General features: G+C 49.6%; 1 protein-coding gene across 1 annotated transcript in view; it reads left to right on the top strand.

The window, feature by feature from the left end:
• Positions 1-9675: 9675 nt before the first annotated feature.
• Positions 9676-19578, top strand: part of RASSF4 (Ras association domain family member 4) — a 33133-nt gene continuing 23230 nt past the window's right edge. Inside the window, exon 1 of the mRNA XM_047073119.1 lies at positions 9676-9750. The gene's annotated coding sequence lies outside the window, so the exon portion shown is untranslated. The remainder of the gene's footprint in view (positions 9751-19578) is intronic.

Genomic DNA, 19578 nt, shown 5'->3' with positions numbered 1-19578 from the left:
ATCTCTCGCTGCTCCTCCTTGCTGCACTCCAGTCCCTGGAGACTCTAAAGGAGGTTAGCAGACAGAGACCAGCCAGTACAGCTGGCTTCCCAAGGCTTCTCGCTTCTCACTCCTTTGAGCCCGGAGTTGGCTGGCAAGTGGGTGAGGGAGTGGGGACCTTTCTGGTCTCAGGTCCCCTTGGAACTCTTTATTTCTCCACAGGCATTTTCAGTTCCCATTTTTCTGGCTTGGGTGGCTCCGTTTCTCTAGCTAGGGTTCCTTCACAGTTAACCAGATCCTCCCACCCACCCACCCACCCCTTACATGATGCTTCACAGAGGAAACTGCTCTCCTGAGCTTCTCTCCAGACTGTTTCCCTTCTTCTCTCCCTTCAAACCCTGCTCACTTGTCACAAGGCAGCAACTTCCCCGACCCCCTCTTCAGCCCCCCTCTTGTGATAGACCCGGGATTAGAGCAGGCATCGCTGGGCTTCTTCCCAGAGGCACTGTTGATCGCTTGCTTGCTGGTAAAGCCTGAATGTTCATGGTCAATCTATCTTCTTCCTCTTGGCCAGCCATGTTTTTTTACCCAGCCAAACACAGGGGGTCCATCCTGTATAGCACGCTCACACCCTAATTCTGGCCAATGAGAACTGAGAGAGATGGTCCAGTACCTTCTGGGAAAGGTTTCCTTGCTACGAAAATGAGCTGCACTGGACCATATCTGTTTTCTTCTTCCATCGAATGTAGTCATGTCTGCCAAGAAATGTAAGAACTATTTGCAAATACCAGGTGAAATTAAACCAACCAATATGCTGAAGGTGACAGAGTACAGAGGTAGAAAGAACTTTGGTCCTTGAAGATGTCTTTCAGACCTTGACTTAACCTTGGAACTACCCATTCTCGGGCTATTTTACTATATGAGATGATAAAATCCACTTTGTTTGGGTTTTTTATGCCTCACAGCTGAAATCATCCCAACCCAGAGTGTGGTTTTTCTCTCCCCTTTGCCAGGTTTGCTGGGGAGAAAAGGTCTGATATCACCCCAAACTCTATCTTTACCCATGGACCAAAACCACGCCCTCTGCCTGCTGTTGTAAATAAAGTTTTATTGGGACTCAGCCATACCATTCATTTCAGATTGCCTACGGCTTGATCTGTGGCAGGAGGAATGGTATGGTCAACAAATATGAAAATAGTTACTATCTGGCCCTTTACCGAAAATGCCAACTTCTAATTTAGATCCATTAGATAGAGAAGCAAAGTTCCTCAAAACTTGCCATGGATTATATAGGTACATTAAAACATGAAATCCTTGGGAAAGAAGACACTGTTAAACCTGAAGAGTCTTGGAATGCCTAGCTTCTGCCACAGATACAAGGCCACAGAGTCTGTCCTGAGAAGGACAAGATGGGGTACAAGGTGTTGATCAATCTCACAGCGTGTGTTGGTTAATTTTATGCGTCCACTTAGCTAAGCCACGGCACCCTGTTACATGGTCAAATACCAGTCTAAAAGTTGCTGTGAAGTTTTTTGTTTGTTTTGTTTTGAGTAAAGCAGATTACCTTCCTGGAAAACATGATGGGCCTCACGCAGTCAGTTGGCCTTTCAGAAAAGACTGAGGTTTCCCAAGGAAGAAGAAATTTTGCCTCAAGACTGTAATAGAGAACCCCTGGGTGAGGTTTCGGTGTGCTGGCCTGAAGATATTAGACTCAAGACTGCAATATCAACTCTCATCTGAGTCTCCAGCTTGCTGGCCTTCCCCAAAGATTTTGCACTGATCATTCTAATTCTGTCCCAGTTGTAAGGTCGACATCTTATTTATTTTGTTGAGAGGAAGTTTCCAAAGGGAAAAGTCAGAGATGATTCCCAAATGGACACAAGAGTCAAGATGTTTATTATTATATGGCACAATCCTGCCTCCAACACACAGATCCTGAGTTCACAGTTACAAAGACTGGGAAGAAACCTTGGGTAAGCCGACCCCTGTCATACCAAGAACTAAATAGAGGTGTCTCTGAGGGCAGGTTCAGAGGTGAGGTCAACCCAGCTGAAACATCTTTTTAAACACAAGGTTCACAGGTCAAGTCCGGCCAGCTTGCCACTTCTCCGTTGAGGATGTCTTACATTCCTTGGGAAACTGCATGCTTGTAAGAAGAGGTAGAGGGGCTGTACTTCCCTCCAGGACACAGCAGGAGCCACAGTCTCCAGCCGGGGAGTCTCCCCAGAGTGCCCTGAGGATGATCTGCTTTGAAATACAAAGCCCAGGAACTGGACAAATGGCCCTTGTCTGGGCAAATGCTCTGTGCTCTCTCAAGGTTCCTTTCTTTTCCATGTCGAAAGTCTCCACTTCCGTTGGCTGTTTAACATCCTGGCTTGAGGGAAGGTTCTAATCGTTGATTAGCTTGCCCCCTTGAATCTCAGTATCTGTCTATTCATAGGAATTCTGGCTCTCAGGCAACACCAGACTCTTTGTAGAGGGAAATCCTTAAGAAATTATACTTTGAGAAACTGTCCTTCTGTAAATCCTCCTGCCCTTGTAGTGTTTCATGCCATGTCCAGCAAACAGTCTTGCCATTTGTTAAATGAGTCAAAATATTGCACAGCAGAAAGTCATTTATTACAATTCTAGTTCCATTGAAAATGCAACTTATTCAGGCATCTTGCATTGCCATAGTTATTTTCATCTTATTTCTGAGATATTAGCAACTCATGGCCATTACGGAGTCCACTCATAATAATTGAGTTTCTGGCAGCCCCACATTGTCAGCATCCCCCAGATCCCCCAGGAGCATAGCCCAAGTAGAAGGTGGCAAAGTGTATGAAGTGTGGGTGCATGAGGGGGTCACATAGATCTACAGGAGGCTCAAGAAGACAGGGAAAGCCTAAGGAAATGGAAAGCTGTGCCTTCTAAATTTTTTTTTTACATTTATTTATTTTTTAGAGACAGAGCACTGGTCAGGGAGGGATAGAGACAGAGGGAGACAGAATCTGAACCAGGCTCCAGGCTCTGAGCTGTCAGCACAGAGCCCGATGCGGGGCTCGAACTCACAAACTGTGAGATCATGATCTGAGCTGAAGTCAGACGCTTAACTGACTGAGCCACTCAGGCGCCCCGAAAGATGTGCCTTCTAAAGAAGTGCATCTTCTGATCTGTACCGTTGGATGAGCCAAAATCATATATATGTATATATATCCAATGTCAGGAACCTAGGGAGGAGAAGGTGAAGGGAAAGACCTTTGACTCATTACAAACCAGACTGATTTATGCTCTCTGACTATGGATGTTCATGCCACCCTTGTCTTCACATATGTCTTTTTTTTTTAAGATTTTTTAAAAATTTGTTTATTCATTTTGAGAGAGAGAGCTTGTGTGTGTGCAAGCAGGGGAGGGGCAGAGAGAGAGAATCCCAAGCATTCTCCACACTGTCAGCACAGAGACCGAATGCAGGGCTGGATCTCACAATTGTGAGATCATGCCCTGAGCCGAGATCAAGAGTTGGACATCTAACGGACAGAACCACCCAGGTGCCCCCTCTTTGGAGCCAACCTAGGGACGGTGACATCTTTTTCTCAAGACCCAGTAGAGAAAGGGCTTGAGCTAAGCAGATATTTTTCCCCAAAAGGAAGTTTCAGCAGCAATTTTTAGCTATCCCCTTTAAAAAAATTTTTTTTAATCTTTATTTTTGAGAGAGAGACAGAGTGCGAGCGCGGGAGGAACAGAGAGAGAGGGAGACACAGAATCCGAAACACGCTCCAGGCTCCGAGCCGTCAGCACAGAGCCCAACGCGAGGCTCGAACTCACAAACCGTGAGATCATGACCTGAGCAGAAGTCGGCCGCCCGACGAACTGAGCAACCCAGGCACCCCTAGCTATCACCTTTTAAAGCAATCTCTCTCCGGGGTTCCTTGGTGGCTCAGTCAGTAGAGCAGCTGACTTTGGCCCAAGTCGTGATCTCGCAGTTCACAAGTTGGAGCCTCAAGTCAGGCTCTTTGTTGACAGCTCAGAGACTGAGGCCTGCTTCGGACTCTATGTCTGTCTCTCTCTGCCCCTCCATGGCTTGTGCTGTGTCTCTCTCTCTCAAAAATAAAAACACTTTTTAAAAATTTAAAGTAAGCTCTCTCCATCCCAGGAAACCCTGTGCCTAAGCACTTATTAGTTCTGCAACATCGGATACAAAGTTTCTCCAAAGCATAACCATAACGGACAAACAATAAGTAGTATATAAAGGGCATGTATCTGTGTGTACATGTATATGTATGTATGTGTCTGTGTAAGAAGGCAATTATGTGGCACCCATTATGCAAAGTTATGTCCATTTGGAGAATAAATTCTCATTTTCAGCCTGCCTCCAGCATGGGTTAAAGAGTTCCATATATTAACCTGAAGTTGTTATTGATATACTAACAAATGGAGTTAATGAAAACCATTTCACATAGGAAGGAAGGGTAGATGGTATGCAGATTGAGAAATCATCTGAAAACTGATGGCAAGTCCTTCTATGTGTTAAGATCATGCAACGGATGACCTCACTGCTCAAGGATTCCATCAGACCAAGTGGTGCAAGCAGCATTCTGTAAGTGGCCTCTTCCTGCTGGTGGGTTTAATAAAATGGAGCCAATTAAAGGCAAAGAAAAGTTGCTTGGTTTAAACTGGATCTTACAGATCTCAAACAAGTGCAATCATCCAATTGTTTCCTAAAGAATATACATTCGAAATCGTGAAGACTTTGAAAAAGTGCCTTTAAAAATCACTTGTTCTGAATGTTATGTCAGGGAGAGTAAAGGGGGGAAAAAGTCCTACGAAGTCATCCCTAAAAGGCCTTAGATAGTTAACTAGCAATTTTAATGCAAACTCACCTTTACTGTTTTTTGTTTTTTTTTTTTAATTTTTTTTAACGTTTATTTATTTTTGGGACAGAGAGAGACAGAGCATGAACGGGGGAGGGGCAGAGAGAGAGGGAGACACAGAATCGGAAACAGGCTCCAGGCTCTGAGCCATCAGCCCAGAGCCTGACGCGGGGCTCGAACTCACAGACCACGAGATCGTGACCTGGCTGAAGTCGGACGCTTAACCGACTGCACCACCCAGGCGCCCCTCACCTTTACTGTTTTAAGGGAACGGCCTTGAAAGTGATCCTCATTATTAATAGCATTTATGTCCAATTACATAAACCTATATTTCAAGACTCAGAGAAATCTAAATTGCATCTCGACAACATGTGATTATGCCCAGGCATTTTCACAACTTGCCTCTCAAAGCACCAGAGGGAAGAAGGCAATTCCTCACTCTTCCTTGCCTTAGCTGATGCAATAAGTCACATGTGTTTTATCAGACTCGGGCTCCTGTCCACTTACCCCCTTGAAAATCAAACACAAATTCGTTCTTTGTGGCTCTTTCTTGACTAAAAATGTTGGATCCATTTGTGTTTGTTTCCATGTGGCTTTTTACGGATCTTACAAGTTAGTTTGTACTGTTCACAAAATAATGACTTCTCCAAAGACTTTCTGATGCAGGAACACTATAAAACGTGAAACTAAAAAAAAAATAAAAAAATAAAATAAAATAAAATAAAATAAATAAAAAAACGTGAAACTGCCCCAGGTGAACAGGATAATGCCCTGGTCCTTAATGGACTTTCAAAGGCCCCCTTTCCTGGGGCCATGTGCTAGGGTAAGAAGCCTTGCAGAAACTTCTGTGTGGCCTCATCTCCCCTGAGGCCCAATCTTCCAACAGGGTAGATGTGGCTTTACCCCCACTCCTTGGTGGCACAAACACAGTGTCCCAGACCCAGATTCTTTATTCACTTTACTCACCATGTCCCCTTGGATGGGCAATTGAGCTTCCTTGAATCTGTTTTCTAATCTGAATCTGGCAGAAAAGGGGAAAAAATCATATGCCAGATATTGATTAAACACCACCACATTCCAGAGTCAGTATCTTAGAAAACAGAATCAGTCTTCCTCCCTCAAGGAGCTCATGGTAAAGAAATGAAACATACAGCTTGCCAGAGAGTAGTACATGTGAGCCAGTGAGGAGCATTCTGGTTAGGGGACCAGGAAAGACCTCAAAGGGAAGGTGATTTGTGCGTAAAGACCTGAAGGAGGCGAAGGAACAAACCCTGTGGACCTGTGGAGGCAGAGCCTTCCAGGCTGAGGAAACAGCAAGTGCAAAGGCCCTGTGGTGGGAGTAGACCTATGCAGGAAAAAGAGTGTGACCAGAGCAGAGAGAAGGAGGGGAAGTAGGAGATGAGGTCAGAGAGGCAATAAAGGGGGCAAGATCATCTAAGAAAAGAGGTAGAAAACAACAGCCTAGGGTCACATGACCTGCCACCTGTTTTTGTAAATAGTCTTATTTGAACCACAACCAAGCAGAGTTAAGTAGTTGCAACACAGGCTATTTAGCCCACAAAGCCCAAAATATTTAATATCTGTCCTTTTACAGAAAACACTTGGGAGTCTCCAGTTTAAACAAAGAGGTTTATTTTTCTCCATGACAGGTCTAGAGTGGGCAGTGCAGGCAAGGTGCAGAAGCCCCATGATGTTAATAAGGCCCAGACTCTTTTTATCTTTATGGTCCACTAGTCTTAGCCTATGGATGTGTTTCATCATGTTCTCAAAATAGCTGTCAGTGCTCCAGAAATAGCACATTCTATCCACATCTGAGATAGAAAGGCAGGTGAAAGAGGTATCGGTTCCTTCTACTAGGAAAGCAAAAGTTGACTTCACCCCCACCCCCGGAATGCTTTTCCCTGTCTCTTTGCCTAGAAGTAGGTCATATGGCCCTTCTAGCTTCCAAGGAAGTTGGGAAAGCCACGGAAAGGACCGTCAAGATTGACTTAGTCACTTTCAAACTTTTTTGACCATAACCCACAGTGAGAAACATATCATATCATAGCCTAATGCACGTAACTGAAATACTGCAAACAAAAGTTTCGTAAGAGGCAACTTACATTTACGTTGTGTGCTGTAAACTGATATTTTCTCTTCCAGTGTCTTAAATATGAGTCACATCATCTACTCACTTAATTTCATCACCCACCGTGGGGATGGTGCAAGTGCCTTATGAAAAATGCAGTGGTCACAATCCGTCGCTAGAGACTGGCACAGCTCTGCTCCAAACAAGTTCCTGGCTCTCCCTCTCTCTCTCAACTTTCTTCCTTTTCCATTCCTTTACTTCCTTCCTCTCTTTTCTCCAAAGAAGAGAATGGATAATGGATTGGCAACTAACAATAGCCACAACACCCACCATAAGTGACCTGGAGACCAAATACAGTTTCATTGAATACTGAGTGAAAGGAGAAGGTGATCATCCTTCTGAAGGAACTGAGGACCCTGATGACAGACACTTGTCTTCCATGTAAAATCCAGGTGGAAACACCTATTCCCCAGGGGGTGTCGAGGGGATTGTGTGGGGTCCCCAACGTATAGCACTAGCACAGTGCCTGACACATGGTGGGAATGCAAGACACAACAGGTTGCTTCCTCAAATGCAATCATCTCTCCAGACCGGTCCTGGCCCTGGACACAGAATCAACCAGATAAGAGGGAATGATTCATTCTCAAGGGCTGGAAAGTCCCAGGGAAATTGCATGTTACCCTGGTGCTGTGCTTACTTATCCTATTGGGCACAGGATGAATACTCAGAGGTTAAGGGCTATGTTGAATTTTGCCCACTGTTTTTGTCTGTTTGTTTTGTTACATAATTGTTTTCCAAGTTAGCTATCATACTGTGTGGTCTTGGTTTCAGTAGTAGAACCCAATGATTCATCTGTTACATATGACACCCAGTGCTCATCCCAAGTGCCCTCCTTAATGCTCATCACCCATTCAGCTCATCCCCCTACGTCCCCACCCCACCCCCATCAACCCTCAGTTTGTTCTCTGTATGTAAGAGTCTCTTATGGTTTGCTTCCCTCTCTATTTTTATTATATTTTTCCTTCCCTTACCCTATGTTCATCTGTTAAATTTCTCAAATCCCCCATATCAGTGAAATCCTATGGTATCTGTCTTTCTCTGACTGACCTATTTCACTTAGCATAATAACCTCCAGTTCCATCCATGATATTGCAAATAGCAAGATTTTATCCTTTTTCATCGTCAAGTAGTATTCCATTGTGTAGTGTGGTGTGTGTGTGTGTGTGTGTGTGTGTACCACATCTTCTTAATCCATTCCTCAGTTGATGGACACTTGTTGCTCACTGTTTTTGAAAATTTTTCAGAAGCAGCAGTTATTGGCCTTAGCTTTGATGACCAGAACTTTTGGCTATGCAGGAGTGGAAGTCCCTGACCACAGGCCCTAAGCTGGCAGAGGATGGGCCATTCTCCATGAACTCATGCAAGGGCAAAGGTGAAGTATTTCTGGTCATCTTTAGCCCCCTCATTTTTGCAAGTGGGGAAATTGAGGCCCTGAGCAGTTGCAACACGGCAAGCTCGTGCAGGAAATAGACAGCAGAGCCGATCTCTTGACCCCAAATCCAGCAGCAATAATTAACACAGCCCCTCTCAAGAGGGGTCCAAAGGGCCCATAAATTCAAATCCCAGGCTGAATATACCCGCATTTTTCTAGAAGGTACGTATCAGGTTCTAAAATGGACATCTGTTTCTACAAAGTTAGGAACCACAGATTGAATGACACTAAAATGATTCGTGTTGAGAGTTCAAGAGAAGAGGTCTGGAGGTCAGGACTAGGGATGGTGATATAAAACAGAAACTGCAAATGTTTCCATCAGCCTCTTCCCCACCCCACCCCACCCCCACCCCCTCCATACCCCAGAAACAATGAGCTTCTGAGTTCTCTAAAAGGCCTGTGTGCTTTTGTCCCCTCTGCCTCTGTGCAAGCAAATCCCCATCCGGTAGGCGGTGATTGGGAGAGAAGTTTATCCTTTTTTTTTTTTTAAGTTTATTTTTATTTTGAGAGAGAGAGAGAGACAGAGAGACAGAGCACACAGGCACACACCAGCAGGGGAGTGGCAAAAAAAAGACAGAGAATCCCAAGCAGGCTCCCCACCGTCAGCACAGAGCCCAACGCAGGCCTCCATCACAGGAGCCATGAGAACAAGACCTGAGCGGAAATCAAGAGTGGACGATTAATTGGCTGAGCCACCCAGGGACCCCAAGAAGTTTACCTCCTCTTTACCATCGGATCGCATTTCTTAAACTCAGAATGAGTTCTAAGAGGCCACACCAAACAGTAGGACCACACACAGGTGCCCCTTGAGCAAAAAAGATGACAACGGCCTGGCTTTAACTGATAACATCCTCCCCAGTGCACACTAGTAATTTTGGTACCCACGAAGTGGCCTTTGTTGGAAACCCAAGGGTCCTGATCACCCAAGGGTCCCAGACTCCGCCCACGCACCGGACCCTCCCGGCAGAGTCGGGACTGCTCCCTCCAAGCGTCTCCGGGCGCCCTCGTCGCGACGCGGGGCCACCTCTCCGGCCCGAGTCCCCGAACCTTCTTCGCTGCCTCTCGGGCACCGCCCGAAGCCCACCTCCCCTGTGTGCCCGGGGCGGGGCGGGACGGACGCGGCGGCGCCATTGGCCTGCGCGAGGCGAGAGGCGGGGAGAGGCGGGGATGGGCGGGGCGCAGAGGTACACATGGAGCGGGCCATTGGCCGGCGCCGGGCGAGAGGCGGGGAGGGGCGGGGAGGGGCGGGCCCTACGCTCTAAGCCCCAGGGAACTGGGGCAGTAAGCGCTGCCTACACAGCTCGAGTGCCGGCGAGGGCACAGCACGGGCAGCGGCTTCTGGACGGCGCGATGAGCGGACGGTGAGTGATGCAGAGGCAGGAGAGTTTGGGGGCATCCACGGAGCACCGTCACCCCCGTCCCCGAGCCCAAGACCGCCCCCAACCATGGGCTCTGGAGCCTGGGCACCGGTGCCCCTTGGCTGCCGCGTGCAGAGTTCCCTCCCCCTGCCAGCCTGGCGCAGCCCCGGCCATTGCTGAGAGTGGGCACTGCGCCAGGCACCTTCTCCAGAGGGAAGGCACTTCAGGGGCTCAAACCTGAGCACGATGGGTGAGAGCGGCCGCAGGCTACACCTTTGCCCAGTTTGCCTCTTATCTTAGGCAATATCCTAGAAGCATTGATCTTAGTTGTGGGGAGAGGCTCCAAGAGGCTCTGGCACAACTCTCGGATTTCACAGATGGAAAACCGGCGCCGAGATAATAGCAGAAGGAGGGGCTTGCTTCACCACGCCATTTACAGAGGATTTGCCTTGTTCCCAGACCTGTGCAAAGGTCATTAGCACAATACGGCACCTACTTCTCACAGCCCTGATACTTTCATTTTCCCCATTTTCAGATGAGAAAACTGAGGCATAGAGAGTTATGGAACTGTCCAGTTTCACCCAGATGAGTCAGTGGTTGAGACAGAATTTGAACTCAGACTTTGTTGGGCCAGGTCTCATTCATTTCAGCAGCTGACTTCAGAGCTCACCCTGCCCACCATCCTATTCCAACCCCCACCCCCCACCCCTCCCCGCCCCAGCTCCTGACACTCAATCAGGCACTTCTAATCCCCAAGAGATGCTTCAGTGTTTTTACAATGGGGCACAGCCCTGTGGGAGGGAGAGCCTCCTCCCACACCAGGATCAGTGCAGGGTTAGTGCTGGTCAGTGCTTTCTTAAAACACTGCAAGGAAAGCTTTAGTAAACTCACTTCATAAGCAAATTAAATAAAGTCCCAGCAAGTGGGGCTAGGATTCTGGAATTTGAACCCAGGCAGGTTAGACTCCAAAGCCTCACACTTGCACTGGCAGAAGAAACCCTTCCTAGCTTCTCTATAGTTTAACTGCTCAGGGTACAGTCAAGATTTGTTGCCAGTAGCCATGATTTAAAAAAAAGATACCCGCAGTGAATTGGTAGAACTGACAGGTTAATGCAGGTCTGCTTGCCTCCTGCTCTCCAGTATAATCCCTGAGCTGCTACCACCAGGGTGAGAGGTGTGAAAGGGAGGAAGGGAGGAAGGAGAGACTGAGGGAGAGGAGAGAAAGGGGCGGGGGGGGGGGGGAGAGAAGGGGAAGGGTGAGCAGAGAAGATGAACCGCATTAAACTTAAGTCGAAACATTTCTGGCTGGAAGTTGTAATGGGGTGTGGTTCAGCTCTCTGTCATTGGTGAAGTGTATTTTCAGCAGTTCTTGTCATCATTCTCTGTGTGGGTAGTGCTGGTGGTTCGACTTGACAGCGAAAATGAGGTTGACGCTACTGATTAAACAGCCCTGTGAAAGTGGGAAGGGAGGCCATATTTCCACCCTGAGACTCCGGTGGGCGGCCTGGAGGTCGAGAACAGAGTGAAGGTCCAGGGTCCCCCTGGGTCAAGGTCACCTGGACAATGACAGAGAACAAAGGACATGAACAGAACTCAGCATGTCTCAGTTCAGATCCTGTAAGTGCGAAGCCTCACGGGGAGACCAGGAGGTCTACCGGAAGGCACTCTGGACTGGGCCTCTGGGGACCTGGGCCCTGGTTTTGAGAGCAAACTCAGCCATATGTCCTTGCTCACAGCCACTCCAGGGGAGAACTGCCACCCTCTTTGAGTCCCTTGTCCCCATCTCCAGAGCACACCCCGTTATGCCCTATCATGAGAGCTTCAGTTTATTATGGGTGAGCCTGCTGTGAGGCCCATCTTATAGCAGTCAGTGATTCAACTAATGAGGGACCTGAGGCTGAGAGAGGGAACGGGACTTGGCCTAAGGTCACACAGCTGAAGAATCACAGAGCAGAGCTTGAAACTCAGATCCTTGTAAAGGTTGGGTTGTTATCTGGTCACAGAGTACAGTGAAGGAAGTGTTTTGGAATTGTTTTCAAGTAAATTAAAACCAAATAGAAAGCAGCTACATTTCCCAGAGCTTCTGCTCTAGTGAAAGGGGAACTTATAGTTTGCTCAGTTTTCTTTTCTGGCTGTCTGACCTCCTTCCCCAGGAGGCACTGCTGAGGGAGAGATTTGGAACCCCTTCCCCTTGCCCTGCCTGACTTTGGGGGATGGGAGCAGGGATGCCATGCAGCCCCATAGCTGCAGAGCTGGGAAGAGCCCTGAAGATGCTCTAGATCAGCTGCCGGTACAATCCTGGTTAAACTGAGGCCCAAGGGCTGGCACAACGTGGTGATGTCACATGCCACATTGACGCTGCAGCGAAACCCACACCCAGACTTCTCTCTGGGATGCCCCTTTGCCTCCTCCCTCTCGCTGTGACACGTTTCAGCAGAGTTCTTAACCTGGGCTCTGGGAATCCAGGGGCACATGAATAGGGACTTCCCAAGGCCCCTGCGGTAGTATGCAAATTTGGTGCACACACTTGCACACTCATGCACACATGTGCATTTTTCTGGGGAGTGTGTGTTATTTCAAGAGATTCCAAAGGGCTCTATGGCCCAGAAGATTCTGAGCCCCACTATGTGTCACAAGAAACCACCTCCAGCAACTGCCCTTGGCACACAGGCCTGGTGCAGTAGATAGCAGGGGTGGGGGAAGCCACAGAGGGCACCCGGTGTGGCCCAACAGCAGCTGGCACTGAACCCTTGGAGGGCTTGCCCCCCCCCCCCCCCGCACCTCTGACCCCAGACACTCAGGCTGTTGGTCATTCTGAGCACCTGTCTGGCCCAAAAAGCATGGCTGAGGGGATTCCTGCTTCCATAGACACCCTCTTCCATAGGCAAGGAAGGGTCCCACACGGCCAAGTGTGTGTGAGAGAGCGAGCAGGAGGGTCGGAAATGGCTTTCTTGCCTCGAGCTGCCGTGCCTCGAGAGCAAGAGCAGAAGCCCAAAATCCTGCCACAGGGGGCTGGGTGAGCACTGCCTGTGCGCTCGGGTGAGAAGCCGTGAGGAAGGCCAGCCTACGTGTGGACAGAGGGCCGGGCTCTTCAGAGGAAGGGCGATGGTGTCAGGGAGACCCGGGTGCCAGAATGGGCTCAGGGAGACCTGTTGGTGGGAGCCCAGGAGGCGGGAGGATGCCGTAAAGGCGAGCTGGGGTCAGCCCAGGAGAAGGCAGTGAGTGGAGTGGCTGCTGTCTCTGCGGCCACCTCTCCTGCCCTCCCTCAGCCACCATCACCACCATCTGGAGTGCGCACCGTGTCCTCCTGGGACCTCCTTCCCAGCTACCGTGCTGAGGCAAGGAGGGCTGTGGCTGAGCCAGCGGGCAGATGGCGGCAGAGGGAGGGGGGTGGACAGCCATGGATATGGAGGGGAGGGTAAGGACAGCAGTGTGGAAGGGCGGGGGGCAGCAGCTGCTGAGTCGCTGTCTCCTTTCTGCATCCCAACAACTGGCTTTCTCAGCAAAAATGTGTCGCTGAGGGGCAGCCCGTGTGCGACCAGACGTCCTCTCGGAGGCAGCTGGTACCAGCAGGCACTGCAGCTTCCTCCGTGGCCAAGCTCCGCCATTTGCTGGCTGACAGGTGCTGGGGGGTTGGGAGGGGGGCCCTTTAAGGCCCCTTCTTTCCAGTGCCCCCTGCTGCCCCTGGCTGGTCATGGGCTACTGAGCGGAGTACATCGGCTTCCGGAGAATGTGAGGCAGTGTCCCTACATCTGCCCTCTCTCTCGGAGCCTGCCTCCTTCTGGCAGGAGCATCCTGGGCCCCACACCTCTGTCCTCCTTTCTTTTGCTTCCCGCGTCGCTTTATTTACACATTGGATTGTAATCATGCCTAAATAAGAGAATAATCATAACTTGAGGAAGCGTTAGAACAGAGGTTACCAAGCCCCCAGATCTCACAGACATCCCCGGAGCATTTTAATTTGGATAGTGACGCATTGACCATTTTGCCAAGTGAGGACAATGACCATCTATTTTTGCCATCATTTCAGGAAAAGAGAGGGCATTGTAAGAGGGAAAAGTAGGCAGCGCGGAGTCGTGAAAGAAAAGGCTTTCAAATGTACTCAGTTGGCTTCTTGGAAACCCCACTCGCTTAGCCTTTCTTTCCCCTTCGGCCCTGGCCAGTAGGAATCGGGCTGTCATGGTGACCCGAAGGGCCACAAAGCTGCCTTCTTCTGTGATAACCGGCTCCATGACCACAAACAAGGGAGAGATGGGCCAAGCCTAGCAGTTGTAAAGGCTTCAGTGTCCTTTGTCCCAAACCAAAGGCCAGAGACAATAGCAAGGGCAGGCTGTGGTGCCTGCTGTCCTCAGCAGCCCCTCTGCATGGCTGACGGAGCAGCCACTGAAGTGGAAAGCAAAAACAGTTCACTGCTTGTTCACTGGGGACAGGTAGGTAACCATGGCTGGCAGGTCGCCCCGGGGGCCCTTCTCTGGGGGACAAGGAGCCCTGGCTGCTGTATGAGTCTCTGGTTGGGAACAGAGCCTAGTCTGGCCTGGGGAAGAAAACACGGAGACCTGAGCTGTGTGCCCTGGGGCCCTGGGGGAGGGGTGGAGGCCAGGACAAAGAGCGCTGGATCCCAGGGCCAGAGGGTTGGCCTGCCCAGCTGCATCTGTCACTCTGGTTTTTGGACTGCGCCAGGGTGGCAGGCCAGCCCCAGCCCATCCTCTCCCCCGCTCCAGCTTCAACCAAAGTAACCTTGCTTTTTTTTTTTTTTTTTTTAGGATTTTTATTTTAAAAATTTTTAAATGTGTATTTATTTTTGAGAGTGAGAACAGGAGAGGGGCAGAGAGAGAAAGGGGGACAGAGGATCCAAAGCAGGCTCTGTGCTCACAGCAGAGAGCCTGATGCGGGGCTTGTACTCATGAACCACGAGATCATGACCTGAGCCCAAGTTGGATGCTTAACCGACTGAGCCACCTAGGCATCCCACAAAGTAGCTTTGCTATAATCCATTTGTGCGTTGGACTGCTGCCTGTAAATATGAGATTGTGCTTTTTATTAAAGGTTGAAAAGCACTCCACTAAGAGATTCGCTAAGGCCGTGTCCAGTGCACGAAGAGAGTGAATATTTAAAAAGCGGCAGTTTCAGGAACATGTTCCAAACAGAGAGGGATCTCTGTTTGCTTTCTTCCTGTTGCTCTCTTCTCTCTCTCCCTCCCTTGCAACTCTCTCATTCGGCACTTATCTCTAGGGCACCTCTAAGGTGCATATACACCTCACTTTAGAGCTCTACAAGACACTGGGCTTATCAAAATGAATGAAAATCATCTCAACATTCAGGCTGGTAAAGGAGGCACAAAGGCACAGAGTTCAGATTTGGAATGGAGATCTTATGAGTGACCGCAAGCTCAGGTCTGGAACTCAGGGAGGTGGAGACATTGTCTCCTCCGGGTGGAAGGGTGGACATGTGAGAATCAGACAGATGATGCATATCAGAAGTCTGTCATTCTCTCAAAGAAGATACTGTTTTTCTAGGGGGCAAGGTTCCCGCCACATAAGGTTCAGACCCAGCCCAGCAAGTTGGAAGAGACCCCCTTTGTTGAAGTGGGCCCTTTATTGCCTACCTCCAGCCTTGCTCACTCATTTCCTGCCCTCCCCTGGGACAGTGTACAACCCCATTCTCCATTCCTGCCGAGCTAAGGTATTTACTTTATGGACTGCCTTCCCCCTTCCTTCTTCACTTGACCACCTATAATCCAGGACCCTTCTCCACTTTCCTCCTGACCCCATCCCCCCGCTGATGCCACCTGACTCCGGCTAGAGCCGCTCAGCCTGTTGGTCATGTCCTTTTAAAAAGCAGATTCTGGAGGGCAAAGTTCTCCCGAAAGCCAGTGCTTGGAAGGTTTCATGTGTTACTTTGTACCATGCTTTGCAAATAATATTATACAGAGCCCTAGGCAAAGCCCTGGATGGGGGGTCCCGGTCACCCACCTCACTGTCAACCCGAGCAGCCCCTTTTAATCTGATTTGCATAAATATTCCATGTGAACAAAGTTCAGTGGAACCAGGCTTCCATTTCATCTTGGCCTAGAAAGCGTTTGGGGGAGGGGCGCCTGGGTGGCTCAGTTAGTTAAGCGTCCGACTTCATCTCAGGTCATGATCTCGCGGTTTGTGGATTCGAGCCCCACGTCGGGCTCTGTGCTGACAGCTCGGAGCCTGGAGCCTGCTTCGGATTCTGTATTTCCGTCTCTCTCTGCCCCTCCCCCACTTGTGCTGTCTCTCTATCAAAAATAAATAAAATGTAAAAAAAAAAAATCGCAGGGTGGGGCATGGTGGGGTGGGAAGGGGCAGCTGCCATCTTCGAGACAGAAAGATGCAGGACAGCATTTCATACGTAACCATTTGAATGTTTTTGCCGTTTTAAGAATTCAGAACTCTTGTTGGGGAAGCCTGGGAGGTGGGGTACGAAGAGCTTCCGTTTGTCCGGTAGATGGCACAGTAGGGGCTGGTTGTGCGGAGGGGCGGCTGCTGACGAGTTTGCAACAACCAGCCCTGGTCTGTGTTGCCTGGGTGCTCACTCAGAGGGGCTGTTGTCCAGGAGCCTGTGGCCCTGGGTCCCTGAGGGTCACGGCTCCTCCCCAGCCAGTCCCCTCTGCCTTTCCCCGCCCCATTCCCACCCTTCTGGCCAGAGCCAGGGCCCATTCTTAACCTTGCCCGTTGATCATTTCAAGAAACCTCTGTTTCCTGTGCGGCACCCAGGGAGAACATGCTCCACAAGCCCCACTTGTATATTTGGCAGATTAAACTTAACATTATCATAAAAAAAATTAAAATTAAAAAAAAAGTCTTCTATAGTTCAGAAAACGTCTAACCTGCTGGAGATCAATATCCCCATTGTACAGATGGGAAAATGAAGGCTCAGAGAGGAAAAGGCAGGAAGCTAGAGCCATGAGGGTCTTTAGCAGCCCCTGGCCCAGAGCTGTAACTGATCAGTGCTTGACTTACAGAGATTTCACTTATAAGTATTCCTCCTAAATAGAGCAAAATCAGCATAGTCCCCACATGCTGTAGGAGAATCAAAGTATTGTAAACTGGGTCCTGTCATGAATCAGAAGTCACACGCCAGAGCCCCGCTAAAGGCATCTGTATTGCAAGTATGTTTTGTCTAGCTACATTTTATTTTTAACTATATAGTTTTAATTGAATAATTTACGGCCTTAGGATAGTGTAGATTATGCTGCAGTAACAGATCCCTGAGACACCAGCAGCTTAGATTTATTTAAATCCCTTTCCCAGTCCATATCCGCCGTGGGTTGGCAGAGAGCTCTAGTCCGCAGAGGCGCTCTGGGACCCAGGCTGACCATCTGGAAGCTGCACCAATCGGGACATGTGGCTTTCTGGATCACCACGGCAAAGAACGGGGTCACAGGCTGGCTTGAGTGCACTAGTCTGAGAGTGACACACACAACACCTCTTATGTGTAGCGTGTGACATGTTAGTCACATGGCCACCCGGGGGAGGGGGGGGCGTGGTGGAGGAATGTGAGTGATCACAGGTCATCCCAGGGGCAATGTCTCCGCCACAGTGTCCAACTCCAAACAGTGAAATATAGCCCTTACAGATGCAGATTTCTGGCTTCTCATGAAACACCAGAAGAGCTGCCCCTCCAGAGAAGGAATGTGTCTCTCTGTTCCCCATGGACTCCACTGACCAGTGTCTCAGTTGAGTCACTTTCCTAGCCCCTGGAGACTTTTACGTGTTTTCCAGTTGGGGATGCACAACTCTGGGAAAGCTGACTTTGGAGGACCCCATGAGGCTTCTCAAATCCATCCAATAATTTAGTAGACATCTATGGGCCTCTTGCTGTGTGTCAGGCTCGGGCTCGGGGCTGGAAACAAGAGATGAGCCAGAAAAGTATGATCCGTGGTGCGGAGGTCTGTGGCTTCAGCCTCCCCTCCCACCTCCCCCACTTGTACTCCCCCATCGTCCTGTCAGCTCCCCACTCAATGGGTCAGGCCCTGCGGGCCCAGAACATCCAGGAGCCCAGAGCAGGTGCTGGACTAGAGAGGAGCCTTTCCTGATACTAGAGGAGGGGACCACTCTGGCAAGGGTTTCCTGGCAGAGCTAGCTTGCAGAATACAGGGCAAGCAGTGGGCAGTTTTCTGGACAGAGAATAGCTCCATCAAGACCCAAAAGGAGAACAAAGCAGAGAGCACAGTAGGCGAGATGAGAGCAGCTCGGGGAAGCTAGAGCTGAGAGCAGGAAGTGAGAAGGGGTGGGAGAGAAGCTGGCTACAAGGGAGGCCAGAGGGAAAACCGCCTGCTGTTACTTCTGGGTAAATCCAGCTCTTCCCTTCCGGTAATGAGCCTGTGTAAAGCAAGACACAGTTGTGCCGGGGACCCACAGAAACAGTGTTGAGTGAGAAACTCAGATACTTTTTTCTTGGGCTGAAGCCAGCTCTGCATGGAAGCCTTTGAGGAACTCCTCAGAGAGGGAGCCTTGCAGAGCAGTTTTTTCCACTGGAGACTGAGGTGCTGAGGAACCGAAACCCGATTTTGAAATCCTATTGCCCAGCAGTGAGGCCCCCCGCTCCAGAACCCCATAGCACCCTGCCCTGTGCCCTATAGAGGTAGGGTCTGACCTCTGTCTAGATCCTGTTTTGCTTGTCTCTAGACCCAGGGAGAAGGGAGGTATTTTTAGGATGATTCTGAGGTCTCTGAGAAGCCCACCTCCCTCAATTCATTCCCCTTCTCCCTGTTTCCCCTGCTTCCAGAATCGAATGCTCATTCAGGCCTGACACACCAACACAGAAAGCAAGCTGTATTGTTTGTGGGTGATATCAAACAAGTGGGAGGAGAGTGTGTTCAGCTAGGGAGTCAGGGCCCAAGGGGACGGAGCACCCTGTCCACTTTGAGGGCATTGACACAGCAGCAGTTGAACCTGACCCCGAACCCCCAGGAACATTTGCACACACACAGAGGTGGGGAAGACCCGACTGAGCCAGGTTTGTGTGAACAGATGTTGGGGTTTGGGGAAGGAGCCACTCTGTGATATGAAGGACAGGCTGTGCGCCCTGTCTGTGCCACTTCCCAGTGTGACTTAACCCCTCAGAGTCCTAGCTGCAACTTGAGAGGAGCGGTAGAGACAGGGCCATGACTGGGATAGGGAGAGAGAGAGGTACTGTGGCTCACTGCCTGACACACGGGGGGCCTCAATAAGAAAGCTCTCAGCCAGGGTAAATTGGAGAGGGAAAGTAGTAGAAATCTGCGCAGAAGATGCCAACAAGATAGAAAAAAACACTAGTGGATTTCCCCAGGAGGGTTTAAGAAACTCCGTGAAGCCTTCTGGGTTGGTTGTGAATACACGGTTTCATGTGTGAATCAACTAGCAATCTTATAATCTTTATAGAGATTACCCCATTGCATCCATAAGAAAAGGAGGTCTGGAGGGTCTAAGTCACTGTGTGAGATGGGTTTTAGTGACCAGGATCTAGGATCTAAATGCTATGTTCAAACAATGACTTTGCCACCGATTCACTGGGAATCTTGGGCAAAGTTCTTAACTTCTGTCCCTGTTTTCTCGCCCATAAAATGGTACGAGGATAGTACTTACCTTATACCGTTGTTGTAAGGAGTAAAAACGATAATTCATAGAAAATGCTCAACACTGTCTCCAGCAGGTAGTGACCCCAGTACCGACTAACCCATCACCAGGAGAGCTGGCCCAGGTGTGCTGGTTCCAAAGGGCCACCAGCCTGGGCTCAGTGGGAATGAAGGAGAAAGGCCCAGGGTGCTTTGGGGGGCTGGAGGAGTGATGGAGGCAGTAGCCATCATTTAGGGTGTCCCAGCTG

The sequence above is a fragment of the Lynx rufus genome, unplaced genomic scaffold (genome assembly GCF_022079265.1).
Source record: "Lynx rufus isolate CCGP_SWC_20201006 ecotype Redwood Valley unplaced genomic scaffold, mLynRuf1.p SCAF_11, whole genome shotgun sequence".
NCBI lineage: Eukaryota > Metazoa > Chordata > Mammalia > Carnivora > Felidae > Lynx > Lynx rufus.
Note: the sequence above shows the minus strand (reverse complement) of the source record. Positions and strands in the feature narration are given on the sequence as shown.